The sequence below is a fragment of the Haliotis rubra genome, unplaced genomic scaffold, assembly GCF_003918875.1.
Source record: "Haliotis rubra isolate DU_JTF1 unplaced genomic scaffold, ASM391887v1 Scf839, whole genome shotgun sequence".
Classification (NCBI taxonomy): Eukaryota; Metazoa; Mollusca; class Gastropoda; order Lepetellida; family Haliotidae; genus Haliotis; species Haliotis rubra.
In genome coordinates this window covers 104,289-120,716 of record NW_025767567.1, presented here as the reverse complement: position 1 = coordinate 120,716, position 16,428 = coordinate 104,289, and the positions used below count along the sequence as shown (strand labels likewise).

The 16,428-nt window shown below is 39.7% G+C and overlaps 1 long non-coding RNA gene across 1 annotated transcript; it reads left to right on the top strand.

Annotated features, from left to right (window-relative positions):
- Positions 1-13,084: 13,084 nt before the first annotated feature.
- Positions 13,085-16,020, top strand: LOC124262440. Its single transcript, XR_006894590.1, has 3 exons — positions 13,085-13,094; positions 13,664-13,670; positions 15,852-16,020. It is a non-coding gene; the product is annotated as an uncharacterized LOC124262440 (long non-coding RNA).
- The last annotated feature ends 408 nt before the right edge of the window (positions 16,021-16,428 follow it).

The window sequence follows — 16,428 nt, the reverse complement described above, 5'->3', positions numbered from 1 at the left end:
AGATAGTGTATGGTATAACTCCATAAGTGAGTGAATTACAACGTACAATACTACCTCACTGCATTGCAAATAGTATTATCAGATCTGAACTCTCGTTGAAATTATACATTTGGAAGTACTTGACAATGTGGATATACCTGAATCAGACACTTGGTTGCATTTTTCACAATAGGCCTGACTGACTGTTACTCGATGTGTTTTGTTTCTTAGATTGAATGCGGTAGAATTCAACTTGGTCTCAGCATTTTGTGGCCACTGTGAGTAACAAATCTCTATCCACTGAAACGGATTTAAATATGCGTTAAAGGCACATTAGCGATGAGAATAATGTGTGTGAAAATCCTTTGGGGAGGGGGGGGGGGGGATGCTACAAAATAGCAGTATTTTATTAAGTCCCAACTGCTAACAGAATGGAAATATGGAGTCTGATCGACAGGCGACATATATACATTCAGCCTTTAAAGAATGGATGACTTTAGCTCATCTGACATGACTTGTCATGAAAGAAATGTCATAGCGGGTATTTTCGTTTCTCCGTTCTTAGCGTTTCTGCAAATTCTAGTATTTTTGGGGTTGAGTCCCATCTGTGATTGCAACCCAAACTCTCACAGTAATCATAAGGCACCATAATCACTAGTACATAAATTAGAGATGTAACCCGCTCAGTCAGCAAGACTTCCACAAAACACCCGACAATTGGTGACTTGGAGCACGTACATTGTAGTTTGTGTACTCGCCTAAAAGTGTAGGCTGGCAGTGTTGTACGAGCCTACCCTGTCTATTGATGAAGTTGTATTTAGATATACTATGTGAGTATAACCCTTGGTATGAATGTATGTGTGCCAGTACACGAGCTCTTAAAGTGAACATTATCAATATTGCAAATGTGAGTTAGAGCTGGATACTTTATGCTTTAACCTCATACTGGACCTCAGTGTGACTTCTGGACCTAATGGGAACATTACATAAAGGATAATTGATGTCACATGCTTTTGTCATTGTTGTCTTTGATATTATGCTAAGCGGACCTGGTTATACCTCCCACGATACAACAATTATTATCAAATTTGGTAAAAATACCAGTAATGGCAATCCACACAAGTTTGCATTTGCGATTACCGGACTGCTGCTGGTAACGCGATAATGACTAACAGGTTGCTAGAATCAACTATTCTCAAATAAACGTGATATAGACTATTGACAAACGAGTAATCGTTGCCGAGCTGCACCACTTACAATATGCTATTTCCTGATTGATGGGAAATGTCACACATTTTGCAATTAACTTAAAAGCTTTTTGGTAAAACCGGATCAATCAACACCAGTATAACTCTGGGACTTGGACTGCCAAACATTTATGTCAAGCACCTCACTGAAGGCATGAAGGTAAAGTTTATTCTCGACGAAGAGCTTAAGATCTCTTTCAAAGCTCTATCATTGGCTTTACAGATCCTTGGTCTCTATGTGCCACCTGGAAGACGGCTCTGTCAGTCAGTTGCTCAATGGATATACAGTATAACGCTCCAGTTATTAACATGGACCAGTGGCATACGATTCTACTTCATATTTAAATCTAGAGAAGGGTCTTCACAAAGTTTGATGGCCAAGCTTTCTTTTTTCAATGTTTACCTATTTTCCGCTTATTTGTCTGCAACCATTCTGTACGCAAGCACGAAGCATATGGATTCCTTCTTGAAAGAACTGTCTGACTATAAGAAACAATTTGGAATTGCATATAATTTGAAGAAAGTGAAGGTGTGGGTAGTCATCTTCCTTTCTACAATTTGTATCTATGGATTGTCCTTGGTTGTAGTGAATATACTTTATATCACCATTTTCACATCGTCCTTCGTCAATGAACTGAGTGTTCCTTTCAGCAAAATGGAAGGTATCTCAAGAATGTTTGGAATGATTTTCGTCTGTGTTTCAAACGCGTTGAACTCTGTGACCCTCCTTCTCGTCATGGTGTTCTTTTCATTGTGTTGTTATATTCTTAAGAAGGAATACGACGCCGTCAACAAAGCCGTCATGCAAATGGTAGAAGACAAAAATGCAGATATGAAATGTGAAGCAATCAGACAACAGCACATCATCTTAACGAGAATACTAGATAAGTCTAACTGCATGATAACTCACTTTCTGTTTTACCTCAACGCCGTGTGGATCCCTGTGATATGTTTCTTGCTGTATGGTCTAGTGAGAGGAGGGCTCACCGCTGAGGAGTTCCTGTTTGCACTTTTCATAACGACAACAGGAATAACAACATTATTTGCTGCTACACTGATGTCTGCCAGCCTCAGTGTGAAGGTAAGATTTGCATAATGTAAAATAGATTAATGTGGCCTGTACATGCTGTAGAAGTTGTCAGAACACCTTGGCGGGAGTACATGTAGCTGTACCAAAGCCGAGTGAAGGAAGGTTACATAATATTAATCAGCTTTGATCAATCCTCAGGCAGTGGTGTAACCATGTGTTTTGTGTTTTTTATTTTATTTTGTTTTCTATATTGTTTTCGTCACGCATATGGATGGCACGGGTTGATTTCCTATATTATGTATGAAGCACATTATCTATGCGCCTTGCAGCATTGTAGCTTGAATATTGCCAAACCAGCAACAATATATAATTTCGTAATCCTGCTTGTTTCTGGATTACGATTCCAACAGCGAAATTCTAACCTCTTTGCAACGAAAACTGGATTACATTTGAAATAGAAGTCTACAAAATGGAACAGTCGTTCAGCTTTGGTGCCTAAGATGTGAATTGGGATGTCCGTGAAATTCCCATTGTTGCAAATGAAGCCCAAAGAGCATGTTCGGAGGAGCTGCCAAACACGGCCACCCATCCAGGGACTATCCGAGCTCGACGGTGCTTAACTTCATCTGATCAGTGACCTGGGCTCTATGCACAGGACCACACATTACCACAAAATATGAATATACTGCACGTGCATAACCAAGATCAACCATTTAGGAAAGGTTTATATTTTCCGGTGGCCGTCATACTCGTGAACTTAGCCGCGATAAGAGATGCCTTAAGGAACAACATCATAGGATGCTTGAAAACAGCAAACCCACAGTGGCCGTTGCTAGGACCAACAGCGGCGACATGACATCCCTAGACTGTAAGTTTAGCAAGCCGACTGCATCACCATTAACCGCACGGCTGTTTCCAATGCTTGGCATAGACGTATATGTTATTGAAGGCATTGACCTGGACCATGTACCTTTGACCTGTCACTTTGTGAAACGAGGCTTGGTTTGAATGCGGAAAACTATGCTTTTTCTCTCGGTTGTCATTTCGGAATTAAATGTTATTTCCAATATCACCAAAATATGGTCAGTGGTATACGTAATGGGGGTTCTATTACCTACGTTAAATCAATGGAGGAAAAGCTTTTCGTACACATTTTTCATTTATTTGGACCACTTTCTGATGTCATTTTTCTCTCCACACACAGAAGTCTCGAAATGTCTGTCTACTCCTAGAAAATACCGTAGAAAGCAATAGTGTACCATTGTCTTGCTTACAATCTCGATAGAACAAATCTACAACATTTGGACGTAAGGGGGGGTTCTACTACAGGACCTCTAAAATTCATGATCCACGAGCGGAGGCATCAATTGATGTCCTTTTCAATATCCACAGAATTATAGCAGCCTAAATCTCATGGGCACCGGCGAGTTTCGGCAGCCAACGTCAGAAGACGACCAAGCGGGTAGAGCTTCTTTCTAGTTCAAAAACACACATGCAAACATACGAAAACACATATATTTTTTCTAATCCATGTAGAAGGGGTGTCCAGGGTAGGGCTTTTCTGTCTTCTCGTCGGCCTGTCTTCTCGAGGATGTACAAACTGGTTTCCTTGTTTCTGTCTTCTCGTCAACCTGTCTGTCGACCGGTGTGTAGTGTTTCCAGGTCGTGTGGGCAACCTTCCAGAGAAACACGGCTGCTAGCGAAAGGTAGGTCCACTTTTGGGCTGATTTTAGCATCTGCCCCACCTTCTGAATATCCAGACGAGTCTCTTCTTGTTCCTTCTCTACACTTTCTATTTCCTCCTGGAGTTGGTCGTTGTCCAGCTTAGACAAGATGTCAACCAACATCGTCGCAGTTTGCTCCACACATGCCTCGATCCTCCCCAGGTGGTCCTCGATCCTCCCCAGATTGCAGACGGCATCCGTCTTTCAAATATCCTCACGGGCTGTAATAAATCTGATTATTTAGAGTATTTTCCTTTTAATACAACTGTGACCATACACGTAAGTCTTTACGCCATCGTTAGCAATCCATCTTTTCGTATCCAATGACAATGATGTTTTGTTCATTCACAAAACGCATATCCTATGCTTGTCACTTCTCAGACTATTTGAATGTCCATCTATCAAACAGGGCCTCTTTAAATTGTTCGTGTTTGATTTGCTTGTTCACGATGTATTTCTTCACACCTTTAGCCGTTCTTATCTCGCTGCTGTCAGCTTTTTTGATAGAATACACCTTAGGCCTCAATCCGATGTACTCAACAATCGGGGTCTAACTCGTCTTTCATTTTCCCGAGTACCTTTTGTTCACCATGTTGTGTAGGGCATGGTCTTTGGGTAGTCCTTCGTATCGTGCAGGTGGATGTGTTTGGCCATGTCCTCATACACATCCTTGGTACGAATTTTCATCAACTACGAATCAGTGTCAGTGCAGTGTTGCTTCTTGAGTTAGTTTTAGTAGAAGTCGTACATCAAGTGTTTGGACAAGTCGAGAAAAAACTCAACCCCACGTAAACCAGTCAATTGAATCTGATGTGACTTTGTTCATGGGCAATGCTGCCTAGTCATCGTTGAAGATCTTACTTCGGTTTAAGGCCGAACTCGCTATCAAGTTTTTCCTAGTTTGTACCTAGTTTGCCTAGTTTCTGCCTAGTTTGCCTAGTTTCTGCCTAGTTTGTACCTAGTCTGCCTAGTTTCCAAATATAGACAAATGCCTCCGAAAAGACAAATATCACAAGACAAAGTGGAAGAGATTCGCAAGATGCGTGGACAGATCTCTGCACAAGAAATGAAATAACGATTTGGAATCGGTTCCAATGGACTATGCAAAATATGGATACAGAAGAAGATATGCAAATAGCTACAAAGCCCATTTCCTCCTCCCCCAGTTTGTATTGCCCGGCGCAGAACCGTCGACCCTCTTGCCCGACAGCGAGATAGCTCCAAATCCGACGTTGCTCTCCAACACAACCATATTGCCTGCTGCAGAACCGTCGACGTCGCCCACCGTCCATGACTTCTACGACTGCTTGGGAAGGATCGAGGCCCGTGCAGAGCAAACCGCGATGGTGTTGTCTGCTCTGGCGGAGCAAACTATAAATATACACAGTTAAAAAAGTGTTGCACCCCCAGATTAAAGCTCTGGTGACGTTGGCATATCCAAAACACCCGAATAGCTTGTTGATGATAATCATTCTGCTAGGATTTGGTGTTGAAGTCATAATGTTTTCGTAGTGAAAACGATCTCTAAAACGTAGCAACCTGCACATGAATATCATTCTTCATGATTTTTGCAAATTGCAGTATGCTCATGTGATGAATCTCGCCTATAAAAATTGTTTTTCTGGCTGTTTAGTCCATTGTAACGCAGCATGCCGAGTGCGAGAATAGCAGATGCAGTCAAGTGGCAGATTATTGGATTCCATAGGGCAAGTCTGTCCTTCAAGGAGATTGGCAGAAGAACCGGGCGTCATTACTCCACAATAATCCGCCTGGTGAGAAAATATGCGCAGACTAATGATGGAAAGAATCGCAGACCTTCAGGCAGACCACGTATAACCACAGTCAGGGATGATGGATCATTGCTAAGGCTGATTAGGCGGCAACCCTTTGCTTCAAGTGCAACCCTCAAACGCCAATGGCTTCCTCGTCGTCAGATCAGCGACCAAACAGTCAGAAATCGACTCAAGGCCGCTGGATTGAGGTCCAGAAGAGTCACCAAGCGCCCCCAACTCACAGAGAACCACAAGAGGTTACGTCTAGCCTGGTGTAGACAGAAACAAGGGTCGAACTTGAGGTCTTGGAGAAGAGTCCACTTGTCAGAAGAGAGCAGATTTCTTCTGCATGTTGTGGATGGCAGAGTCAGAGTTTGGAGGCGTCCGGGTACAGCTTATGCACCTAGGAACGACATGCCAACGGTACAATATGGAGGTGGATGGGCTATGGTATGGGGTTGCTTTTCATTTGACTGTAAACTGGATCTAGTGACCATACAAGGCACTTTAACGGGCGATCGCTACATTCAGGAAGTGCTTGATCCAGTTGTTGTGCCCCATTTTGACACTCATCCACTTGCAACCTGGCCAATATTCATGGATGATAATGCTCAGCCACATTGTTCACGAGCTGTGACCAGGTCATCCAGAACAATGCACTGACTCACCTCCCATGGCCAGCAATGAGTCCAGATCTCAATCCCCCGGAACACATATGGGACATTTTGGGCCGTCTGATACAACGTAGGGATCCTCCTCCACAGAACGTGCGGGAACTGGAAGCAGCATTGCACGAAGAGTGGCAGCAGCTGCCCATAGAGCGATTTCGACGTCTGGTGAGGGGTATGAGACGAAGACTGGAAGCTGTTATCCAAGTACTGGGCGTAAGTTCACGATATTGATTGTTTTTGTTTGTCCACTCACTGTATGTCAGTTTCAGCCTAAGAGAAGTTTTGTTTCGACATTAAATTTCCATGTTTTACCATACTTAAAACCGTCTCGTTTTCCATGAATTTGAACGCAATACTTAAGGGCAAGATCCTTACATACTATGAGGTCAGGGGATACCCCATTTCAGTTCATTTGATAGGCACAAGACTGGTTTGTTGGTGTATGCACCATCCAGGTTCTAATTCTCATTCTGTTATCGTTCAGTTACGCCAAAAACATCATACCCGGAAAAAAGATAGGGGGTGCAACACTTGTTTTACTGTGTATATGTTGGTCGACATCTTGTCTAGGCTGTACAATGAAGAACTCTGGGAGGATACAGAAAGCGTAGAGGAGGAACAAGAAGAGACCCGTCTGGATATTAGGTGGGACAGATGCTTAAATCAGCCCAAAAATGGATCTACATTTCGCTAGTCGCCAGGTTTCTCTGGAAGGTCGTCCACACGACCTGGAAACACTGCACACCGGTCGAAGAGAAGACCAGTTTGTATGCCCTCGAGAAGACAGGCCGATGAGAAGACAGAAACGCCCCACCCTGGACACCCGTTCTACATGGATTCGAAAATATATGTTTAGTTTCGTATGTATGTTTGCATGCGTGTTTTTGTCTCTGTTTTGGTTGCCCTACAGATTTTAAGACTTAAATGTTTTTAGAAATAAATGCATAAAAATAGGGGACATCGAATGACGGTCGATGCTGTTTTTCGTATTTTTCAACCATCGGTGGAGGCATTATTTGACTTAAATACCACCATACGTTGTATTGCGACAGTTCCACCATTGTGTATACTTCTTGGTCTGTTTATCAAGAGTATATATTTTTATTAATCCGTCCATGTAAGGTATACCCAATGTGGTCCCCACTTATATGTCGCGATAAAATATGGACAATACACCATTGCCACTTACTGAAAACACAGCCAGCGTCCCCTTATAAGGTTTATTTCTGAAATAGACTGACGAATGGAACATAACAAGCTTGTAGATCAACTGACATAACTTTGGATGTCCATCAACAGTCAATATCAATGATTCGAATAGTGCTCTCTTCAAGAGCTACATGTCAAGTGTAGCAATGAGTGAGTGAGTGAGTTGAGTTTTACGCCGCACTCAGCAATATCCCAACCATATGGCGGCGGTCTGTAAATAATCGAGTCTGGACCAGACAATCCAGTGATCAACAGCATGAGCATCGATCTGCGCAATTGGGAACCGATGACATGTGTCAACCAAGTCAGCGAAACTGACCACCCGATCCCGTTAGTCGCCTTTTATGGCAAGCACAGGTCAAGTGTAGCTACAAATGGAATGTTTGTCCCCACCAATCGGGATTCCTGATTATTTTAGTCCTGTTCTCCATATGCCGCAAAGAAGTAGGAAACAGTGTTTCGATTTACATGTCAGTAGTGGGTGGTCAAGAACAGTTTATCATCCAACACTGTGTTCCACGGGAGATATCGCTTGTGTAAGATCATATGAGATCTCCCAGTAGATTTTGTACAATGCCCTGACAATGCTATGACGTCATCAACTTGCTATGACATCGCTGCACTGCAAGTCTAATGGCAGTACAGTGTTGAGAGATGTACATTTTTCTTTGAAAACTAATGAAGAATGATTTCTGATATTTGTAACTTTATCAAGTCGTGTTGATATAATTGATATCAGTAGACACTTGTGTGAGATTCTCTATATCTGGTGATGGCGGTAATTGTTTTCTAGTTCCTAATCCTCTAAAACTCACCGTTATCTTTACCAGAAATTCCTATCGACTCGTTTGATGTCAGTCTACTTTTATGTCAATATATTTTCAGGCACATGGTTGCTTTGACGACCTGTTGCGGCTGGATATGTCAGAACTATCGCCCAAGACCCTGCAAATTGTAAGTGCATGTAAAAATGTTGATAGGTGCAGTTTCAACATGTAGGGAAAGGAATATCTATGTACAATTTACTTTCTGTGTTCAGTACAAACATTATAATACATTTGTTTATTCTGGTCCAAATTCGATCATGTATTGAAGCCACGATAAAATATTCCCTCTGCGGTTTTTAACGACAGCAAAACTAAAATAAACCTTTTATTTCTGTAATAACCATGCCATAAAAAGAAAGGTCAAGGTAATACTTGCATTATATTGAATAGGGCGGGGCCGGGTCCAAATATTCTACCCGGGTACCCCACCCCCTATTACCCTACCCTACCCGGATACCCGTTATGTTAATTCCTGACATAAAATTTTAAGAAATGGCAATATATTCTTCAGCTCGGAGGCTAAAATATAGAATTTTTCAATATCCTAACCATGTATTATATTCAAAAGATGTGACTGTAATTATGTCTCAAGCTTCAAAGACATTACTGCCGTTTAGTTATGAAAGAATAACATTACACTGTTCAATCTATTAGGCGCATGATCATAACGGGTCCTGGTAATGAGATGGTACCCGGGCCCAAGTATTGAATTCCTAAACTATTCATATAGGGTATGAGAAGTATTTTTTGAAGATTCAAACTTATTTTTCCCAAATATTTCAGGTATCCGTGTTTGCAAATCGACTTGCAGGACCGCCGATTGGCTTCTCCGTTTATGGACTGTTTACTGTAGATGGGTCAACTGTGCTGACTGTAAGACTTTCCTTTTCATCGGGGTATTTTGATACATCACATTCGTAGTTACTTCTCTTTTGGATCACTTTGCACACACAAGCAGCGTGTAGTGTACATGTATAGATATAGTTTCTTGTTAAACATTGTACAGACTATCTCTGTGGACTATTGAGTGTTATTCAGAAGCATGGTCTCTGAATACCAAAACAGGTTAACAGTAGGGCTACGCAATATAACCGGTTTACCGGTATTTACCGGTTCAGACATGAAAACGATACGTATTGCGATACGCTGATCGAAAACCGTTTTTTTTATTTGCATTCGGAAAACTTCGTAACACTCGGGAATCTTCGGATATTTCCTTTTTTCATTTGTGCCAAATATTATTCACATTTTTATTTTTAATCATGAATAATAGTTGTTATTACAGCTTAATCAAGCATAGTGATTTTGCTGTGTATTTCCTCTATAAATCAAGCATTATCTCGATTGTAAGTAGCTTTTTGTTTAAAAATACTTCATGCAATATATTGCAATACATATCGCAATACATGCTTTCGCATCGCAATATATCGCAATATGAAAATTCTCTGCAATACCCACCCCTAGTTAACAGACGACTCTACTTGTTACCCTGCCCCGAGCAGGGCATTAGGGGATAAAGCAATGACCTGTTGGTTCTCTATGTTACTACTATATACATGACAGTCATCAGTTTGAACTGGTATACACTAGCATACACATGCCCACGCACATACGTACGAAGACACGTGCCAACACGCGATGAATTAGAGTTGTCCATCCTGCTTTCACTTCATCTCAAGAGATAGCCAAAGGAACGGTGTGAATCCTGCTGGGAAATCATGTAGGAAGCGAAAGCAATGACACTCCCCTTGATCCCTAGTAAGATGGTCAACATTTGGTTGTTAGTGGTTTCTAGACTGGCTTTAATCGGTAAGAATGAATATATTGAATAAACTGTTTTCTTATGTTAATCATGGTCAGGTTAATTTGATTTTAAACCTGTGATATACCACTTATTTTACTGTCCTTTGTCGACAGATATTTTAAAATGATTACCTTGTTTTCGTCGCTATATTGCTGTAATACTGCCGACGGGATGTAAACATTTAAATTCACTCACTCACTCACCCACTCACTCATCTCAAGAGAATATCACAGGAACGTTGTTGACTTCGGCTTCTTCCCACACTCAGATGGGCGAGATATTCTGCATATCTTCTACGTCTACATGAAACTTTTGATTAAATTGTTGTTCAAATAAATACAACTTTTTGACGTCGTCAAGTTTAACATTAACGCATTAAGCCCGAGAGCCCCATCACTACTCAACACCTGGAAGCCCTCGCTGATTGCCCACTCTCTGTGCCGAGACTAAATAGTGCTAGTCACACCTGATTTCCCTGGTAGGTTTCGGGGATCACAGGAAACTGTCTAGTCTTAAAAACAAGTCCTTATTGTTTAATTGTGTCGTAAAGATACATGTTGAAAGAAATCAGGTGTGAATACATGTCGTGTATTGCAAGCTTTATTTAATTTTATTGCAAGTTTCTCTTGTAGACCTTTTGTCGGCTTGTACATTTATATTTTATCACAATATGCATACACATGTATTCTTTGTATGTAACAGATGAGACACACGTTAACAAATTCTCTTTCTTATATCATTGTGTGAGGTTTATATTTACAAAACATCTATTACAATGACATACTGTTAAGAAAAATTTACTTTCATACTTTATAATCTTCGACGAAAATAGCGGTTTTGCCGATACATTTCTAGTGTTTACGAATTATTTTAATGAAAGTACTAAAACGCTAGTCTGTGACTAGCACAAAGCACATTCATGGCATTGCACTTTATTTCATACAGATTTAATGCAGAAAACATACGTGACCATACAAACATACATATACAAAATGTATACTACATATTCCTTGCATAGACATAAAACAAAGAGTCACGTGATAGGGCGTCATCAAATTTCCCGAATAGAACGTTCGGTATCTCAACTGTTCAATGTAGTGGCTGGTCATGTTATCTGTGACCAATCGTATCGTGAGATACCTGTCACAGAGGAAAGGACAGGTGATGCGGCGTGGGCGAAATTTCTGAGGAGCACGTTTGGTAACTCAGCAGCTTGGATAGAGAGGTTATTGGCTATATCCTTGACCAGTCGATATGCTGGGTTTCGGCTTTATCAACTCAAGCTATCATGTTTGAGTTGGTAACTGGTAACGATGTATGAAATATACAAATAAGACAACTAGGAGTAGATAGTCACTTTGGCGAGTTTATTTGTCCTCATTTTAGTGTTTTTCGATAAGTAAAACAAAGCGATTGAAATCCAACCAATGAGTAGAGGTAGTATTTATTTTCATATACATTTTATGCACACAACTAGTACATAAAACATAATGGTTTGCTGTACATGTAAATATAATGGTGACACTATACTGAATTATTATAGTGTATAAACTTGCAGTTGACACCCCCACCCCCAATATTTATGAAGGTGGGCGTGCCTATATCTTTACTGAATGCAAACGAGGTTCATAAAATTACAGATGTGCATGCATGTATAAACATCACAGATAGGGGCGTGACTCCATAAAGCAAGATGTACAATGATATAACACTCATCTGTTTATTTTACACTTGTCACGGGACAAACCTTTCAACAAGGACGTAACTACATATGCATTCTACCGGAGGCTGTTATTTCAAGGTCGAAAGAAGCGTTCAATTATCTCATTACTGTAATCTGCTTGAATGATTCTACGCATGTTTATCGATACCGTAACTGATAAACTATCCAGCTCTTATTGACGATGGATCAATAGAGACTGAGTTGATTGATACACGTGATAATTGCACCGGATTTGATAATTACACAGATCAAATACAAACGTTTTACAGAATGCTCATGTAAATTGCATAGAAAACTGACAATTCAAATCAACATGAAACTTCCAACAGCTTGAACAAAAATGCTTGAAATACCTTTGTATGGCTTACATGTAATAACTTACGATATTACTTCTGTCCATGTGTGACAATGTTTTGAATTACCAACTTACTGTCTTTTGTAACAAACATAGTAAAACATTTCATTGTTGTAATAACACTGACATGTATATATGTATTCGATGCAAAGGCGCGACTTGTCACTATATATTCGCTTAGGTAACATTACGAACTTTAGATTATGGAAAACAACTAGTTACAATTCACTAAACTTCAAATTAGTAAGTTCAATTATGTTTAATCTATTCGAGCTTGGATGTATAATGACTTGTGTTTATACATTATGTTTCAGTATATGAAAAATGAAAACGTATTGATGCCTAAAAAGTAAATTCAAACTATTCTATTGTGTTTGAATTCTTTGCATGTCCTTGAACTTTCGTATATTGTTTACTATTTGTTAGGTAGTTCAAGGAAATATAATTTTTAGTAACCTCTAAACCATTACATCTAATTCAATCAAGGTGCTTACGAAGTATTTTAGTATCCATTCCCAAGGAAGAGTACCAGGCACTTACCTCTGTAAAAACATCATAATCCCCTTTCTCGCCGACATGCGTTCATTTGCGAAACGCTGTACAAGCCTATGATAATGATTAGCAATTGTTATCAAAACACTTTAAATACTTCTTCTGATTGATACTAAAGGTGGGATCGCTCGTAAGAAAAGCTAACATTTGCTCAGTACTGCTAAATTTGTTGAAATAATAGGTACAGTGCGATTTTTAAAAGTACAACACACATGTGCGTCTCTCGTTGAATAAGAGGTGCTTTCTGTTGACGACTGTATGTGGCTCTCGCTGTGAGAAACTGCTAATTACCTGCCCCATAAACACGTCACTCTCTGTGAGGAGCTGATTGATTTGCCCCATATATGCGTCTCTCAGGCTTAATGAGTTAAGGACTTTATTAGAACATCTTTGCAACACTCATCCTGCCACATTAAGGACTTACTTGCACGTTTTGCCCGTGCTCTTGTTTCGGTTTTTCAAATGAAGACTTTTTGGGGTGTTTAGTATGGGTGCAAATGAATTCAAGTTACAGTGTCTTATTTGGATACGAAACAAAATTGTTTCTTTAATGCCAATTCGACCTGTGTAGGGTATTAGAAAGACACACCCATACATTCCTTGGTAGATCGGGATTGTTGGTGGCTGTATCCTCAAAGGGGATTAAAGTATCATAAAATTATTGTCCGAGAGGGTACGTAAGTCTCAAAAACTTCGCTTAACCATACTTTTTAATTATTATTTTTGTTATTTCAAATTTTGGCTAAATCTTCCATCGCTAGCGGCTGAAGGGATGGTGTAAATCCAACTAGGGTCCATGCAGGTAGCAAAGGCACTGTAAGTCCCCATGGTTCATAGTATGGTGATCTACCTTCAGTTGTTGGCGATCTATAGCCCGTGTTTTATATTGTATTGTTTTCTTTAATTAAAATGTTTTAGTTTTACATGCTAGTTTTATATTTATATTTGTGATACTCTAGTATTTTTACTGTCCATCGTCGACATGTTTTCGTCACGATATGGCTGAGATATTGCCAATGTGACGTTAAATATTAACTCACTCAATCACTCACTTGTCGGATCTGTGGATCCCAACATTTTCAGATCCCACGTTCACCATTGCAGAGATATCGACAGATACACCTCGGATAACGCAGCGTCGTTATAAGATGGATCTCGAAAAAACTTGAGCAAACATAACCTTGCACTATTTCTCACTTTCAAAAACCTTCAGTGACAGAGCTTCTTCTGGCTGCTTTTACAAGTGTCGTCTTTACCGGTTTTTGTAGATTATTGGAACCTTGCTGACGTATGCTGTTATCGTTCTTCAGCTGAAACCAGAAGATATCGCACCAGTTGTTGTCGATGCAGCCACTAGTTCTTTTCTAAATACATCAGTATAAGAGTATTAATTATTGATTAATATTGCAGCCTCTTTCAAGCAAAATTACTCAACGTTTATGTTACTCTTAGTTTCAATATTTAAAATTATCACTGGAACAGTTTGGTTTGCAATAGGTCAGAAAATCATAGAGTAATGATCTTCAATGATGGTATTTCATCATTTTTAAATGTGATTTTGATAAACGGAAAATATATAATCCTGTATATTATACTTGGTAAGCAATTTTAAGACGACCCATCGAACGTGACTGGATGGTTGCATTGTTACCATTTGACGCACGAAAGTCTCAGTCTTATGTTCTTCTGAATAGATGTATACTTTCAATGAATTTTAGTACGTGCATATTGTCGTCGGTTTTCCGTTTTATGTGCATGCTGTAATCTTTTGTCAACTCTGCTTCACTATTTGTGAACAACTCGGACATTATTTATCTCTTGGAGCTCCTTCTCTATTCACAATGCTCCATGAGAGGCGACTAACAGGATCGAGTTGTCTGGTTCGCTGACACATGTCATCGCATCCCACTTGTGTAGATCGATGTTAATGCTGTTGATCACTGGCTCGTCTAGTCCAGACTCGATTATTTACAGACCGCCGCCATATAGCTGGAATATTGCTGACTGCGGCGTTACTAAACCAACCAACCAGCACATTGCCCTGTTACACTTGCTTAATGTGCCTAAACGCGAATTATCCAAGTTAATTAGTGTTCCCATCCATCAACTACATTAAGGCCAGACAGACATTGTACAGTTCCCGGGGTCGAAATAAAATGCGTGTCTGCGTAAATTACGCATTGATAATTCAGATATACACATGAAAAGTCAAATCAGTGAGTGAAAGATACGCATGACTTCCTCAGAATACGAGCCAGATTCAAAATATTGTTTCAGTCCTACACATCCGATCTTAAGATCTCGAATAGTGCTGATTGTCTGTATTGAAGCGAATATTGTCGAGGTTTTCTGTTTGATCCCCGTTTAATATTTCTTATCCACGCTCGGCTCACAATTTGTTCAAAAAGCTCGCCCTTAAACAGCATTATTATCACAACGTTTTCGGTCCGTCTCAGTAATAATACAGTTTTAGGGCTACTGTAGATTAAGTGATAGAATTAAACAGTGAAGGAAAACATTTAATGCGCAATAGCTCAATGCGCATTGTCATTTATTTCCTGTCGACTGCAGTAAGTATGTCTAATCAAAAGAAGTTCCTTACATTTCTTGAAAGGAAAACTGTTTCAATCAGTAAGGAAATGTACTAAAACCACGCAACCTGTGAAATACTCCTCCTTTTATTTCCTTTGGTATTTTAATTCTCAATTTTAACTTTGGTGAGTGAAATACCCCGGGGTCAAAATAATTATCTGGAGCCTTGCAGTTCTGCCAGTTTTTCATTGCGTCCTAGTATCGGGGTACTTTGATTAGATATCAAACTCTGGTTTGTCTACTCCAGACTTCATTATCTAAGAGCTGCTGTAGTACATGTGTTGAACACCAAGACTTACACATTGTAAAAGGTTTGTGCCACTGGAAAACCATTCAGAGAGCACGAATCTGCGGTGCCATGGTAAGGTAATTAAAGTACTGTCTGAAATGCTAGAAAAATGCTTTTTGACTTATATTTATAATTCAGAGGTTTTACAGTTACTTTAATAACAAATATCACTTTACGAAACATCTACCTAATGTAGACCGAGGGAATACATTTTGAGACATGCCCTAAAATGCGTTTTTACTGATGAAAATACCACAAACTTAGAAAAATAAGGGGTAGTGGGACGTTACTTGATACAAACATTAACTGCCTCTGTTACGTCATCAGCATGCACGGTATCGCCAGGTGAAATTGACACCTGAGTACACGCTCGGGCGAGGGGTCATCTCAACAGATATTTTCTTCAAAATATTGAATATGTGTACGTATAGTATACGTATTGGTTATGTAAGGGATCATTTGTGTATGTGTGTTTGTTGTGAAATAAACATACGAATTACTGTACATTTGAAAGAATCCTATCACTTGTGTTATCTTATCGATTGATTGTAGAAATGTGCAACATTATAATAAATGTTTTGCATGTGAATAGTATATTTCATTGCAAAAATATGGATATAATTCTGTCAGTTTAATCTAATTGTGAACATTGGC